The sequence below is a fragment of the Artemia franciscana genome, chromosome 10 (genome assembly GCF_032884065.1).
Source record: "Artemia franciscana chromosome 10, ASM3288406v1, whole genome shotgun sequence".
In the NCBI taxonomy this organism is placed as follows: Eukaryota; Metazoa; Arthropoda; class Branchiopoda; order Anostraca; family Artemiidae; genus Artemia; species Artemia franciscana.
In genome coordinates this window covers 40,887,061-40,904,309 of record NC_088872.1, presented here as the reverse complement: position 1 = coordinate 40,904,309, position 17,249 = coordinate 40,887,061, and the positions used below count along the sequence as shown (strand labels likewise).

Below are 17,249 nucleotides of genomic sequence, written 5' to 3'. Positions count from 1 at the left end.
CCATTTAACAGATCTTTTCTAATGTTGAGTAAAAATCTTGAATAATGTAAATATTCAATCGAGGAATCATTGGGGGAATAGGGATAGAACCTATCATGGATTTAGTTAAAATAGCTAAAAATTACACAAATTATTTCAAGTTTAGAAAATAATTTTTCATTCATTTCACAGGTTTGCCTCTGAAATTTTAAAACCAACTGAAAACATCCTATTCTGACTTTATCCAGTCCCCCCCCCTTTTCCTGTCAAGCTTATTTTCAAGAGCGCTATTCTTTTTATTCATTTTATTTTGTATAACTTATGTCATATATTTAGATCGCTCATTATCACTGGTATTCACTAGTAGAATACATCAGAATTTTAGTTAGTGCATAATTTTTAAACTCTTAAGAAAGTTTCCGGAATGACTTGGGCCAGAATTGCTAGAGCGAAACTTACCCTAAAGAGAAAAAGGGAGATTACTGTCTTACACTTCAATGTCAAAAAGTGTACTTTAACTTCATTGATTAATTTTTGAGGCGTTGCTCGTCAAGCCTTCTTTAACTGACTATATTGCTTGATAAGTGTATGTCAGGAAGGAAAATAAAGTAACCCCTTATTCTTCATTCTTTTTCTGTGTTTACCTGCTCTTACCACATAAAAAATGCGCCGGTGAAAAAAAACAAAAACTTGTATGAAATTTATGTATGAAATTTTGAATCAATAAAAAGAATAAAATTTTTTGAATCAATTTTTTTTCACTAGTAAACTCCATGTTTCTCTGCGGTAAATCCTTAAAATTTTAAAATTAAGATTTTAAAATTGTAAAATCTCCGACATTATTTTTATTGGGAAACTTTTATACTTGAATGGTTAAAGAAAAACCAAAACCTGGGCATCAATCAGTTCCTACTTGGAAAAGCCTAAAAAAAATTAGTTCGAATTATTTTTTAGATTGAAAAAATATGCTTAGAAGGTTTCAGAAACAAAGAAAACACGAAAATGTTCCAATTTTTCAAGGAAGTTAAAATTGTCCTCTAAGGAAAACTAAATAATATCATCATATTATTTTATATATCAGACTAGCTGGGTCCCGGCGGCTTCGCCGCCGGGCCCCAGCATGGCACGAGGCTGGCTTCTATACATGGATTCTCAATGTCCTATCTGTTCTAACCGCAGGCAGTGCTGGGTCCCGGCAGCTTCGCCACCCCAGCATGACACGCGGCAGGCATCTATCTAGGGATTCTTATTGCCCCTTGTGTTCTGGGTCCCGGCAACGCTATGTCATTTTTGGATCGAATTGATGACGTAAATTGGACATTCCTAATCTGGCCATTTATTTTTAGTTCTTTTATAGTTTTTTCTTTTTTATAGTTTTTTCCTTTTTTTTCTTTTTTAGTTTTTTTCTTTTTTAGTATTTTTCTTTTTTAAGTTTTTTTTTTAGTTTTTTCTTTTTAGTTTTTTTAGTTTTTACCTAATTTAGGTTTTTTAACTTTTTTTTTAGTGTTTTTTATTTTTTAGTTTTTTTAGTTTTTTTTGTTTTTTCTTTTTAGTTTTTACTATTTTTTTATTTTTATTTTTTTTCTTCTTTTTCCCTTTAGTCTTTCTTTTTTTAGTTTTTTTTTGTTTTTTCTTTAGTTTTTGTCTTTTTGTCTTTTTTTTAGTTTTTCTTTTTGTCTTTTTTTTAGTTTTCTTTTTTATTTTTTTTATTTTTTAGTTTTTCCTTATTTTTAGCTTTTTTGTTTTTTAGTTTTTTTTAGTTTCTTCTTTTCTTTTCTGTTTTTTCTTTTTAATTGTTTTCTTTTTTTAATTTTTTAGTTTTTTTATTTTTTCTCTTTAGTTTTTTTTCAGTTTTTTCCTTTTTTAGGTTTCTTTTATTTTTTTTATTTTTTTCCTTTTTTTTATAAAAGATAGTTTTTAATTCTTTTAAGTTTGTTTTTAGTTAGTTTTTTTTAAATATTGACGTCATAATTAGTGACAGACAGACAGTGTAACGATAAAGATAGTGTAACGGACAAACACTACATTTTTATATATATAGATATGAATAACATATGATATGGGAGAAGACCTTCCCGTCTGATTGGAAGGTGTCAGTGATAATTCCAGCATTTAAAAAGGGGGACAAAGACGACAGCCACAACTACCGTTCGGCTCAGTAACCCGCAAAAACATTTGGCGAAGTAAGGTGGAAGACGGTATGCCGGTTGAATTGGCGGAGCTGTCGAAAGCCTACAACGAGCATTGCAAGTCAATCGTAAGAGTGCTGGGCGAAAAAACTGAGCCCTTCAGTGTGGAAAGCGGTGTGAAACAGGGGTGCATATTGTCCCCTGTTTTGTTTAACTACTGTATAGATTGGATTCTAGAAAGGGTACTTTCAAGTTTTGATGGTGTTGTTATAGGATTGAATATTAATATGACTGACCTCGACTACGCGTTTGACATCGACGCTCTTGCTGCTGATCCAGCAACTGCCCGAGCAATGTTAAATGAAATAGCATATTTCTCTCAGCTAATGGATATGAAGATCAACGCGGCCGAAACTAAAGTCATGGATTTAAGTATACAGTCGGATTATCAGCTTGTTCTTTACGGGCCAGAATTGGAAAAAGTCAATAGCTTCACCTATCTTGGCTCAGTAATAGACCCTCGTGGAGGCTGTGACCCTGACATACAGAACAAAATCAACAAAACCCAGGCCGACTTCCTCACAACTCCGCCACCATTTGTGGAACCGGAGGGAGATCAGCATGAAAACTAAAATTTCTGTATATAAAACGGCTGTTAGATCTGTCCCCTTCATTGCAGTTGAAACTTGGCCACTGAAGGCACTTCATCTCCATGATTTGGAAGTCTTCGACCGCTGCTGTCTACGAAAAATCCTGAAAATTCGATATTGCTGTCTCTTCGAGACATCAAATGTTGATGTGTGCCCCCACTGCTGTAAAATCGAACCTGCCACCACTGTTAACCAGAGAAGATTGTCTAACAGAGAAGACTGGGTTGTCATGGTCATGTGCTTAGAAGACCCAATGACCGTATCATAAAGCAAATGCTTCTAGCTGCCCTGTTACCCAATTGGTGCAGGTGACCTGGCGGTCAATTGAAGAATTGGTGGGCAACTGCCAAAAACGACCTCAACCCCATTGGCGGATTTTGAAGATTTGGCAGAAAGATGAAGAGCTGTTGGTTCTGGTTTGCTTAAGACTTGGCACAAGATCGCGACAAATAGTAAGTAACCATGCGTAGTCTTCTAGATGCCGGGTCAAGCGTCCTTGTCGGGTCCCGCTACAAGTAAAAGTAAGTAAGTAAATAATACCATAATTTTGGCTCGTTGAATGGATAGTTGAGAAACTATTATGAATCCAATGATGCTAGTATTCTGGCATATTGTTGCAAAATCAACTGTTTTATGAGAAACGCAGACTTAAAATTTTACAGGATACGGTGAAGAGGATCATTTCCGGCAATGGCGGTACAGCGCGTCTACTTTTGGCACCGCTAATAATAATAGTTTCTTTATTATTATTTGTATTATTGTATTGGATATGTATGCATGCGTTGTCATGATAGAGTTACATTTCTTTGGAGTAGCAAGAAAATTCAAGTGTTATAGAGGTGGTTATTCGAGAGTAGTATTTCAAGAAAGGTTAGCACTGAAAGAGGACGCAAACCTATAACTTATAGTTGATGAAGAAGGTCAACTGCTTGCTAATGGTATGTTACCTGTTGATAGATCTTATCACAATCCTCCCACTATTACTATTCAACAAAAGGTAAAAAGGAGACAATAACCTCTGCAATGTCATGCAACTTGTCTAGATGTCGAAACTGTCACCCATGTAAACAAAATTTGGTAATAGACACAGAAATCGCTAGTAAAATAAAAAGGGCTTTAGCGGGGATCATCTGCAAGGAAATTAAAAATGAATTGATGAATTACATTGTTACTAGCACCAATGATAGTTTACCCACAGACACATTACTTTGAACTATGAACCAATCTGTAAAAAAGGAGTAAGTTTGTTACTAGTGAGACCTATGTTAGTCTAACAGCCAGACTAACCTTTTGTTATTGCCAGGATACCACCCGATTCCCTTTTTAATGTTAATTGACAGAGCTCCAAATACGAAGTGAAGATTGGAATATATTGAAAGGTGCTTTATATTGTAGTGGTTAATGTGTTTGTTACTCTTTTTCATTCAATAATACGTAGAACGGGTACTTTGCTATTATCGACTCTCGATGTCTCGACATAGAATGCGTAAAGAAATATACAATTGTCTGATGAGAAGCCGGGTGCATAGTCTGCATAGATAACATGATTCTTACCACTGACATTTTTTGCTTTAATAATACAATCTTTAAAACCAAGAACCGTACGTAAATCCTCATGGAAGAAAATTCTTTCATTCTCAAATGGATTGGTAATGTAAATTCTTCTCTGTTCCGCTGAATTTTTTTGTTGATAACTCGACAGAGCTCATGCATATTGCTGTATTCCTCATAGGGTATAGTAGCAAAGGGGTAATCATCGAAGTCAAAATTGCCACTAAACCCTCGTCAGAGAAGTCAAAGGGTATTACTCTAGTCTCATATGTACGATCAACTCTCTTAATCAAAAAGAGCAACTTCATACTTTCCCTGAAATTTGATGGCGGGGAAGAGTTTTGTCCAAAAATTACTTGTTTTATTCAAATCGTCAGAGAGTGAGTCTGATACATTGGACTTTAATGACGCATAATAATCATTAGACATTGTGAATGTCTTCAGCGGCAATCAAAGAATCAAGATTAGAGTTTTATCCTAGCCAGTGAACGAGCAACTATTTCTTACCCTTGCGGATTGGACGGTTAAAAATATTTTCAATTTGATACATTCCATTATTTTTAACTTTTTGTAATTCGTAATCATAAGAACCACCAAGAATTTTATCATCTTTGATATCACGTAGACGATACGTTACAAGTTTAGTGTCTAAGACTTTTGATACTTTAAAAATGTCAGTGGACCACAAGATAATTCCCTTTTCAAAAATGTTACTTGCTTCATTAATTCGAACTTTTTCACTCACATTAAGTTTTCTCTTCACGACCTTTTCATTGAAATATTGTTCAAGAAACATTTTAAGCGTATTTTACTGTGATGAACTCCACAAGGACCATTATTGGGCAAAGATCGATGAGGACATTGTAAAGCAACATGATTTTATCTAAATCTTGAATAAGAGCATCAGAATTTTTCAATGTTCAATATCTTGAAATTAAAAGTCGAATGGTTCTAATCAAACCATCAGCCAATTCCGCCTTGATCGGACTATAACTATGATAGGGTATCGTGTTATATTTCAATAAAATATTTTTTACATGTAGATTAAAAAATTCACTTCCCCGAATTCTTTGGATTGTTTTAAAAGTCATGTTCAACGATGGATTCAAGAGCTCTAGCAATTTCATCGCCTCCCTTTGAACGCAATGGAATATGAATCGCGACTAAAAACACTGATTACTAGTAAAATTTACCTGTACGGTCTATTATGACGTCTTTGAGTCTCATCTAGATTCAAAAGATTTGCTTGTAATACGTCCAAGGGGAGAAAGGCTTTAGTTTTTCGATAATGATTAACTAAAACTCTATGATTTCGATAAAGAGTGTAGCTGGGCTCATTCTGTAAATTCTCTATCGCCTACTTCTTTTCACCTCCAGCGACTTAAGTAAATGTGATGGGAAGTATTCATAATTCGTAAACTCGTTTCAAAACATCAGCCATTTTAACGTAAATGTAATATGAAGCTTCCGCTGCCCTTTCTCGTACTAAATGTGGTGAAAAGACGCTTTCGTTTAATACCCTTTAAATTATCACGACCACTTGGCGTGCTATCCGAAAACGACATATCTTTTGATATTTCTCCAAAATCCCTTAAAAATTTTAAAACATATTTATTCCCAATAAGATTTTTGGTAAATTTGATGGCTTTAAAAATCTATACAAACAACTATCAAATTATTCAAGTCTTTTGCGATTTGTAATCAAATCTGATACCAAATCAATTACATTGTAGGGCTAGCCGTGAATTAAAACTTAATTCTTTTTATTATCAATTTGTACATGTTCTTTTTCAGCGAGATAAGTCAAGTGTTTTTTACTTTGCTCACGATACGATTTAGACATTAAGTCTACAGCGCTTGATTGATTGATCAATGAAATTTACTTTGAGTGGTTTTCACAGCAGGGTTTATGCCTATCAACACGTCGAAGGGCATTTTGAAGTAAAATTATTTTTTATCGTCGGCGATGGTTTCATTGTTAATAAATTTATGAAGATTATCTTCAAAGTGCTCTTTTGGTGAAAGAGCGAGTTCAACTGGCGTAAATTTGTAAGATTTAGCCATTTCTAGATAATAGTGTTTAGAAGTCCCACCTTTGTTGCAGTAACAATGAAAAGAAACTACCGCCAGCCTGAACAAGCCGTTTACTTTTAAAACCTTTTCCTTTCTTTTTACATGATACGGCAAGTACAAGTGAACGTTGTCGCTTTGTCTGTAGCCTAACACTTTCTGGCAGTTGAACATTGCCTTCAGTTAAATTTAAACAAAGCTCAGATAGGAGATAAATGAATTCATTGTCAATACCAGGTTTGAGTATAGCTTTCCTAAGCTATGGTTCTGAATTACCTAGGATGGGAAATGAATGTCTATTTTCATGTTGCTTCCTTCTTCAGTGCCATGATGGCAACTAATGACTTTTTTTCTATTCACGGTATTTTTAGAGTCATTTTATTATCAAAAATATCTGTGACCACACGGGACTCCTAGGGTATGTTTTGATTAAGATCCAATAGAATGTATCAATAAGGTTTATTAATAGCTTGATTGTATGCCGAAGTAAAAAATTCGGTTCGCCGTGATATATTTGCTTGTTTGAAGTTATAAGAGAGCTTGAATGGCGAACAATACTATAGATGATATAGAAAGTGCAATTCAATGCAAGTTTCCTCTTACATTTACTCTGATGACCCAGATTATGGAGACCAACAGCTACGGAAATTTTTTCATGATGAGAATGGACTGTAAATGATTGTAACATATCTTGAGACCATTCTTCAATGGATAAAGCTAAATCATCAATAATCAACGAATAGTTTCATTCAATTATATTGAAAAAGTCAAATCCTCGTATTGATTTTATGTTTGTTGCAATCCTCTTTATTTTATCATAAGACTCTTGCCACAAACTACAACAATAATAGATATTTTTCAGATTTTCTAAAAACATTTTATCAAGATTTTGTATTATTTTCTGTAAAAGCGTTGTTTTTTCCCGACATTGGTAGTCCACAAAGAAATGATCTGAATGGCGTTTTAGATTGATATATATACTCCTCCAATGTCAAAATACAACTAACAGAACCTAATCTCAATCTATGAATAAATACTAAGAAAAATGGAGTATGTAGTTTCTTTAATACACAAATAAATACACTACAAATTTCAAAAAACACTAACTGTTGGTGTGGCACTTCGTGCCACACCAACACCTAGTTGGCGGGGGCCCTTCATGCTCCCCCTCCAAGCCCCCCGCTTGCGTAAGTCGTTACGCGCCGTATTAGTTACGCGCCATTGTAGTTGTGTCCCTGTGTCCCACCTGTGAATATAGATAGATATATATATTTTTTAACTACGTAAAACTTGCGAATATACAACACTCTTCGCTGTCCCATTGTCTGTGCATACAAACAGATTGCTAGGTTTATCATACACTATAAATTAGCTACGTAAAACTTGCGAAAATACAACATTCTTCACTGTCCCATTGTCTGTACATATAAATAGATTGTCAGGTTTACCGACCCTCGAACATGCAACATACAATTGTCCATGGGAAAAAACAATCTGAATTAAGATCTATACCACATATTTCTGATGATTTCCCTTGAGCTTTGTTGATAGTGATTACAAATGCTAATCGAATTGGGAATTGCAATCTTTTAAGTTGAAAAGGCAGAATTTAGCAAGCAGTTGTATACGTCCTGAAATTGAGTCCACTGGGAATTTTCCGTTTCCAAAACCTGCCATGTCGCTGCCTTTGTTGACGTATTTACATATGTATTTGATTGCCTTTACGGAGTTACAGTATTCAACGTTTATGTGTGCATTAAATGTTTTTGCTAATAAAGGTGAATATGGAACAACCCACTGGTTATCTACTTCGATGGTGATACCATTATGCTTATCTATTATTGCTGTTTTACCGCCATCTTCAGTAGATCTTCTTCTATATAGTGGGTATCCATCATTGCCGGTAATTTTGTTGGGTACTAAAAGTCAAGGATATTGCTTTGTGCACCTTCTCTTTTAGCCGCAAGCCTTTTGGAATTATCTCTTTGAGCCGCTTCCTCGGCTGTTTTTTCTGCCATTGTAGGATTTATACTAAAATTTCTCGCACGATTTGATTCATCGGCTGTTTCTTCTGCCATTGTAGGATTTATACTAAATATTCTCTTTGAATCGCAACCCTTACATATTTATAATGACGTCATATACAAAGCCTTATATAATTATAATGACGTCAACTTATAATGATGTCATATACAAACATACAGAATACATACATGGCGTCATAATGTTCAATCCTTATAATGACGTCAGTCGTCAAACATACAAAAATACATACAACTTATTCATATATATATATATATATATATATATATATATATATATATATATATATATATATATATATATATATATATATATATATATATATATATATATTACATAAAATAGGCACTTGAATTATTTACAGACATAAAATAGGAACTTCAATATATTTACAGACCTAAAATAGACACTCAGAGGGTCCGGGCACGACCAGTTGGAGGACAAGGTGGCCACTGCAGTGACCAATGGCCGGGGCCAGTGCGGGGAAGGTCCTTACGGGGGTAAAACAATATTACAATATTAACTAATTTTTAAACGATTCTGCTTTGTGCAAACATTAAATAAATAAAATAGAAAAATATGAATAAATTAAAAACATGTGGAAAACAAGAAAACACACCCTGTTGAGCACGAGACTGTATGGATAGAAAAAAGAGACCTTCCACCCACCAACTATTGAACTTTCCCTGATTGAGGCGTCATCTACACACTACACATACGTCGCGATCTGGAGTAAGATAGTGACTATGTGGTAGTACCCTCACACCGGCCGTGCATAAATAGACTTTGTCCGATATGGCTGACATGGTATTTTTTTCAACCCGGACTGTATAGTTTTTGAATTTTATAGATCGAATCACACTGATATTCGCTCTTGAAACTAAACAATTCTCTACAAACTTCCTATAACACTCATAATGAAACTTTCCTTTACATATTGTGCTGGTACCCCGTTTTAGACAATTTTGATATCCTCATTGTGTGTTTGCACATAGTACACCTTTAGAACACGCAAGCACACCGTGGGATATTAAGTCACTCCCTGTCTCGGACTTTAAAAATAAAAACCTATTTGGGGACTCGTCCCAGTTGTTATCCTTCATTTGAGAGCTAATGTGCTCACCATTTTCCAAATCTAATAAATTTGAGTTTTAACTTTTAACAATAATAAATCCGAACTTGAACTTATCCCTCCCCAGGCCATTGGAGACTACAAACACTATAATTAAATACTAAAATGAGTTTTTTGGAAGTTTCTAATATAGTAGTGCCAGCGGCAATGTTTTTAATTATTTTAAACTTTTTCCTATGTAAAAGGAGCATATTGGAGTCTATGATCGTGAATGATGTAAAATTCGGATTGCACTGATTTGGACACATTCTTTTGAGTCGGTCACAACGTCACAAAGACTTCTATTGCGCACACTCTCACATATTTTACCAAAGGCCAAATTTAAAATGAGTTTAAAGTTCTCTTTTTTGACATTCTTTCGCCTCAGCTCGTTAAGTGACAAAAGAGGCAAGAAAGGTCTTCATATATGATTTTTAATCCAACTGGAGAGCTCTTTGAATGTTTGTGACATTAAAACCGTTGGCCAGTATCCACTGCAAAAGAACGTTATGTACAACCATATTCTTTTTCAGATGAAGGTCGCCAATAAGGTTTTGTTTTGTAAGTGTCCAGTGCAAACCTCCGTCCTTTACCAAAGATAAATGATAGGGACTCGATGAATCCCTTGGCACCGGTATATTTGTGCACGGGAAAACAAAATTCTTTACCAAGTCTTGAAGTTCCACTTGTATTTCACCATCAATTTCCAAAAACCATTCTTGCGGTCCATTCTACTCAACAGTGGTAATATTTGGTAAATTTTGGAGCAGAAGGATTGTCCAGCCATTTGTAATTCCCACACGGCAAAGAGAAGTGAGACATTGCCAACGGATAAAGGGAACCAAGAAAACCTTATTCGACTTTTCACCGATGTGTTTTCCAGTCGGCTGGGTTTCCAGGATACAATCCCCTTGGAAAATGTACCCTCCCCGCATGGATCTCTGTACAAATAAGTGCTGCCCGCGTCGTTGATCAGACATATTTTTCCGTCACTGATTTTATGAATTAAATCCATCAACTGATAAGGAGTTCAAAAATAATACGCCGAATCCAACCCAAATTCCTTGTAAATTTTTATCCGTGTTTTTACAGACAATATCAACAATGTCAATACATCACTTGCTAGGTATATTTTGCAATAATACTCCCCCCCCCCGATTCTACACCGTCTCTGAGCCCAAACTTTTTCTAGCAAATTCATAATCAGCATTGGTGCATTTAGGATCGTGAATTGAATCTTAAAATGCTTCAATGGGCGTTAATTTTCCCTCATGTAGCTTTGAGATGGAGTTGTAGTACTCACACGGTTACATGCCCTTACATGTTTATAAATCGTACATTTCGTCATCTGGAAAGTGCTGTTTGAGGAAAGATAAACTATTAAAATCGTCCCTTTTTTGTACTTGAATCAATTGGCTTAAAACTTTGGGAAAGAAACTATAGGAATCTAAAGAACGGATTTTGTTTAAGTAGATATTACCATTTTCTACTGTTGACCATTTGAATCAGCAACTTCTCAGATGATTTGGCTATAATGTTATATGAAACACTCCCATCTACCCCGCGCCATCTACAATTTAATATCCCTGCAAACGTGCCAGTGCTGGTAAAATGAATTTCAAATCATAGTTGGAAATGTGCATAAACCGGTAGAAAGTATTGTTGCCTATCATTTACACTACAAGATTGATGCGCTACTCCCTATACGTTACACCCTCTCGATAAAATAGGATAACTTAAATGGTAATGATCGCGGACTTCCATATCCCCACTACCCTCAACAAGTTGTTCTTACGGACCTAACACATATCTTTATTTTAATGGCTAACTCGTCTTCTGGTGAAAAAGCCATTGGATAATTTGTATTGTGCAGCTGTGAAATTGACTTATAAGCTGTTTTAACAAGTGCAACCATAGCTCCGCCTACACATTCTCCCCCCTCCCAGTGTCTCAAGTATATCTACCAGCTACTCGATACTACCTGAGTATCCTTGCCCGTGGGCATAAGAGACTGCAATGGCTTCATGTTTCTTAACACGATTAAAATTTGATAGTTCGCACACGTCCATAAATTTGGTCTCGATATCTAATGCCACCTTGCCATTCTGCAAGAGCAAATTTTGAAAATTTTTACGCTGCAAGATAGCATTGTCACCCGAAACCGTTTCCATGGACTGGTATTCATGACACTTGCAGTGCCTCAAGTGATGTTTTAATTTTAATTCACTACGAAATCTTGAAAGACATACTGAACAATAATAGCATTCACTTCGTTGACTCCCCATAGTTTCACTTAAAACCCGAATAATACATGGGTTTGGAAAGAAAGGTCCAATTGAACCGGGATCTTTGGCTGGCTCTTAAAGAAGCTATACCCAGTGTTTCACTGATTCAATGGACGGTGCCCTTGATGAATATAAAACACCCTTTTTATCTTCAAGTTCACCCTCTTTATATTCTGTATAGTACTGTAACGTTGAGCCCCCAATCTTTAAATGTTCGTTGGCCTTCTCAAAAATATCTATCCCCTTAAGCTTTACAGGAGATTGCCACTTTAAACAATTAAGATTGGCAATTAATATCGTTTAAATACGTCTTACTATCGTCATTCTTCACTGGCTTATGACCAGCGACGAGGACTGAATACTTGAATTACTCTAAGCCGTATCGAAAGAGATGAGCTGTACACCCTTACACCCCCTCAAATTAGCATTATATTTTAAACCTCTCTCCCCCCTCCTTCCTCTTAAAAAAAATCTTTTTAAATTTTGTAACATCAAAATCTAAAATTTTGAAATCTAAGTGTATGATATATCGATTGATATCAAAGTTCCGGTTTTTAGATTTTCGGTTACTATTGAGCAGTGTCGTTCAATTCTTACAGTTCGTTACCACAAACTATTTGATTTGTTAGCACATAAATCCAAAACTTAACGAATAGGACGTTATCTGCACTTATTAGGTGTTTCAATCACAGAAAATAAAATACAAGTTTTTTGAACTGGAAGTAAGGAACAAAATTAAAATTTTAAACGACCAGAAAATATTACGTATATGAAGGGGTTCGCACCAGTGCTGCAACAAGTACTCCAAGTTTTTACTTAAGTATCAAATATTAAGTACTCATTGTTTTTTTACTTAAATATCAAGTAATAAGTACTTTCCAAATTCTTACTTAAGTATCAAATATCAAGTACTTGCCAAAATTGTACTTAAGTATTACTTCAAGTACTACTTCAAGTATTTATTCTATACATATATATATATATATATATATATATATATATATATATATATATATATATATATATATATATATATATATATATATATATATATATATATATATATATATATATATATATATATATATATATATATATATATATATATATATATATATATATATATATATATATATATATATATAGATATATTATATATAAAAGATAATAAAGTAGATAATCTTTTTACATAAATTATCACTGGAAGACCGAATCCGAGAAGGCACGTCTATTAATCAAAATCGAGCAATTATTTTTCTGTTTTGGTGCCATCTAGGAAGCCGGAGGAGGAATTTGCAATATCTGAAATAAGCCGCGCGTAGAGTATGAAGATTTTTCTTACGAAACAGATGAGCCATGCCTGATAAAAACAAAAGAACAGGGGCGCAATAAGCGTTATAAACATGCACAAACCGTTGCGGTAGTAACGGCTTTTGTTAGGGGATATTTTTCCGTAAGCGACGCGTAGGTTTTTCACGGCTTGATTCACTAGGGATGAAAAGGTAGTGGAAAGTGCTGGACCGAAACACAGACTAAGCCAACTAACTAAAGAAGAACATGGCAGAATTACAGTCCCAGCAACGAATGGAGCAACCACATAAGGGCTATTAAAACAAATAAACTCGCATTTAGACGCATTAACCTACGGTCCAATCTTAGATAGTTCATTGGTTAATATAGTAAAATCATAAAGCAATCCACGGCGAGTCCGAGCAACAAGAAGAACGTCGTCTGCATATGCAACAGAAGACAAACCAATATTACCGTAAGAAACAGAACTTTTAAGGGGACGCAGGAACGATTTAAGCACACATTTAAATATACTAGAAGACAATACAGCAGAAGTTGCAACCTATCTATTTCTAGCAGCAGTTTTCACACCATGAAGTGGCAAAAACCATGAGACTAAGTCGAAAATCTTTTGAGAAAAAAGGAATAAAATAAGAGCTAAGAGCTCATATGGCACTTGTGACGAGGTCGGAAGAGCCAAGAGCTCATATGGCATGAGCTCTAGCAAAATTATAAGAATCAATAGATTAATTTAAAAGAAAAATCAGAGGGTTAATGCTGGTTGGCATTTAAAATAAAAGCTCTCTGACACAGGGTCCTTTTAAATATCAAAATTCATTAAGATCCAATCACCCACTCGCAAGTTAAAAATACCTCATTTTTCTAATTTTTCCTCTCCCTTCAGCCCCCCCACCCCAGATGGTTGAATCGGGGAAATAAACTTTATCAAGTCAATTTGTGCAGGTCCCTGACACGCCTACCAATTTTATTGTCCTAGCACGTCCAGAAGTACCGAACTCGCCGAAGCACTGGACCCCCTAACTACCCCAAAGAGAGTGGATCCAGTCCGGTTTCGCCAATCACGTATCTACGACATTTGCTTATTCTAACCACCAAGTTTCATCCCGATCTCTCCACTCTAAGTGTTTTCCAAGATTTCCAGTTTCCCCCTCCAACTCTCCCCCAATGTCACCAGAACTGGTCAGGGTTTAAAAAAAGAGATCTGAGACATGAGTTCCTTCTTAATATCAAATTCAAAAATACCTCACGAACGGTCACCCGCTCTTAAGTTAAAAATACCTCAATTTTTTTAATGTTGCCGAATTAACACCCCCTCCAACTCCCCCAAAGAGAGCGAATCCATTTCGGTTATGTCAATCACGTATCTAGGACATGTGCTTATTCTTCCCACCAAGTTTCATCCTTATCACTCCACTCTAAGCGTTTTCCAAGATTTCCGTCCCCCCCAAATCCCCCCCAATGACACTGGATCCGGTCGGGATTTAAAACATGAGATCTAAGTTACGAGGTCCTTCTAATATGAAATTTCATCCGATGAAATTCAAGATCCGATCACTCCTTCGTAAGTTAAAAATACCTAATTTTTTCTAATTTTTCAGAATTAACCTTCCCCCCAACTCCCCAAAAGAGAGTGAATTCGTTCTGTTTATGTCAATCACGTATCTAGGACTTGTGCTTATTTTTCCCTCTAAGTTTCATCCCGATCCCTCCACTCTAAGAATTTTCCAAGATTTTAGGTTTCCCCCTCGAATGTCACCTGATCCGGTCGGAATTTAAAGTAAGAGCTCTGAGACATGATATCCATCCAAATATCAAATTTAATTAAGATCCGATCTAATTTTTCCAAATTAACCGCCCTCCCACTCCCCCCCCCCCAAGATAGTCGAATCGAGGAAAAAACTAGTTCAAATTTAATCTGGTCTGGTCCCTGATACGCCTGCCAAATTTCGTCGTCCTAGCTTATCTGGAAAAGCCTAAACTAGCAAGACCGAAACTGACAGACCGACAGACCTACAGAATTTGCGATCACTGTATGTCACTTGGTAAATACCAAGTACCATACAAAATAGTTTTTCTCTGGGGACGGAATATTTGGTTGAAGGTTGGCTTCAGTATGACTTATTTTAGAAAAGGGTTATTTCCAGGCTTTGGGTAAGCCATGGGTAGAAGTAGTTATAGGCTCTACTAAACTGAAGGAAAACTCGACTTTCTTAAAACTTGAAATCCCTTCCCCCTCGCCCTATTTTAGATATGGCTTGTGATACCAGAGCTCAATATGAGCCCTGATCCTAGTCATCTTTGGTCTAGCTTTCATTTGGATCCGTTGCTCCATTCGCAAGTTATACTAAATTAAACCAAAAGCTTGACTTTTTTCAGCACTTAAACCCTCTCTCCCTTGTTCTATTTGAGCTAGTGTTTTCATCTCAAAACTTGATGCCTGTCACTGTCTTAGGCTACTTTGGTTCAATATTCACTGAGATCCATCAATCTCTCGCAAGCTACACTGAATTAAATGAAAAACTCTTCTTTTAATTAAGCTTGGGTCTCCATCCCAGAACTCAATGCATATCATACTCTTAGACATCTTTATTCAATTTTCATCGAAATTCATCTCCATATGCAAGTTACAGTGAATTAAATGAAAAACTCGAATTTTTTTAACACTTAAAGCCCCATCGCCCTAATTAAGCTCAATTTTAATCAAAATAGTTCAATTTCAATACAAATCCGCTATACTCGATTGCACAGACGGACGGACAGACAGACAGATCTCAAAAACCTATCTTGATGGATATTTTCCACTGTCCAAATAGGTGATGATACCTGCATGATGATATGCCATTGTTTTTCTTGTTTTGGATGCATTTAGCCAGCATGGCTACCTAAGACACTGTAAAATCCCTCTGTCCGTCTGTCTGTCTGTCCGTCCGTCTGTGTAATCACGTATAGGGGGAGAAACGTTGGTTGGATTTGGATGAAAATTTTGATGGTTACATTTAGTGCCAAGGATCATGAGATACATCAAGTTGAAAGATGAAGACCCTAGCTCAAATAAAACAGGGGGGAGAGGGCTTTACCTGCTAAAAACAGTTTTTCGTTTAATTCAGAGGAACTTGCGAATGGAGTGATGGATCTGAATGAAAATTGAACCAAAGAGGCCTAAGACCATGACACATCAAGTTTTGAGATAAAGACCCTAGCTTAAATATAACAAGGGGGAGTGGGTTTTAATTCCTGAAAAATTTAAGTTTTCTGTTTAATTTAGTATAACTTGCAAATGGAGTAATGGATCTGAATCTAAACTAGACCAAAGATGCCTAAGATCAGGGCTCATATCAAGTTCCGGTATCACAAAACCTATCTCAAATAGGGCGAGAGGGAGAGGGTCTCAAGTCTTAATAAAGTTGAGTTTTCCTTTAATTTAGTAGGGCCTATAACTTATGAATGGAGTGACAAATCTGAAGTCAGATTCGTCTGAATACCTGAATTTGCTGAAACGAATTTGACAAAATACCACTGCATTGGATCCTGCTAGAATTACCTAGCAGGACGACCTGGCCGATTGGGTTTGTGCGCTGGATTCGGGATCCTTTATCTGAGAGGACACGGGTTCGAATCCCAGTGTACCCAATTCTTCAGTTTGGGACGGGGGTCAGTGGCGTGACTCTGTAAGCTTAGCCATTGTCGACCCAGCTCTAAATGGGTACCTGGAGAAACCTGGGGAAGGTAAACAGGAAGGGTGTGCGAAAGCACAGGATGGCTGGCCCCCAACCCCCCATTGCACTTCCTGGCTGAAGGGCCAAGAAACGGAGATCAGCACCGCCGGTACGGACTGTAAAGTCTAATGCCGTATCCTTTACCTTTTTTTTATTGCAGACAACATTTAGATGGGCAAAGATTCATAGCTTCAGTAGTTTTACCAATAATATGGTCCTAAAGATGATGAAATGGTAGAAATCTGGTTCAGTTGACGAGATGACAAAACTTAAACATTAATGGTAGAAATATAAGCCCAAACGGACTATAGCATGCAACATTTAGCACAAAACAAGGGATTTTAGCTCACTGTCGACCTGTGAACTGCGAAATAATTTCAATTTTCTTTGTTATATAACTTTTA

The 17,249-nt window shown here is 36.0% G+C and overlaps 1 protein-coding gene across 1 annotated transcript in view; it reads left to right on the top strand.

The window, feature by feature from the left end:
* LOC136032195 (poly(3-hydroxybutyrate) depolymerase-like) overlaps positions 1-17,249 on the top strand; it is a 283,620-nt gene that overhangs the window by 247,045 nt on the left and 19,326 nt on the right. The window lies entirely within an intron of this gene.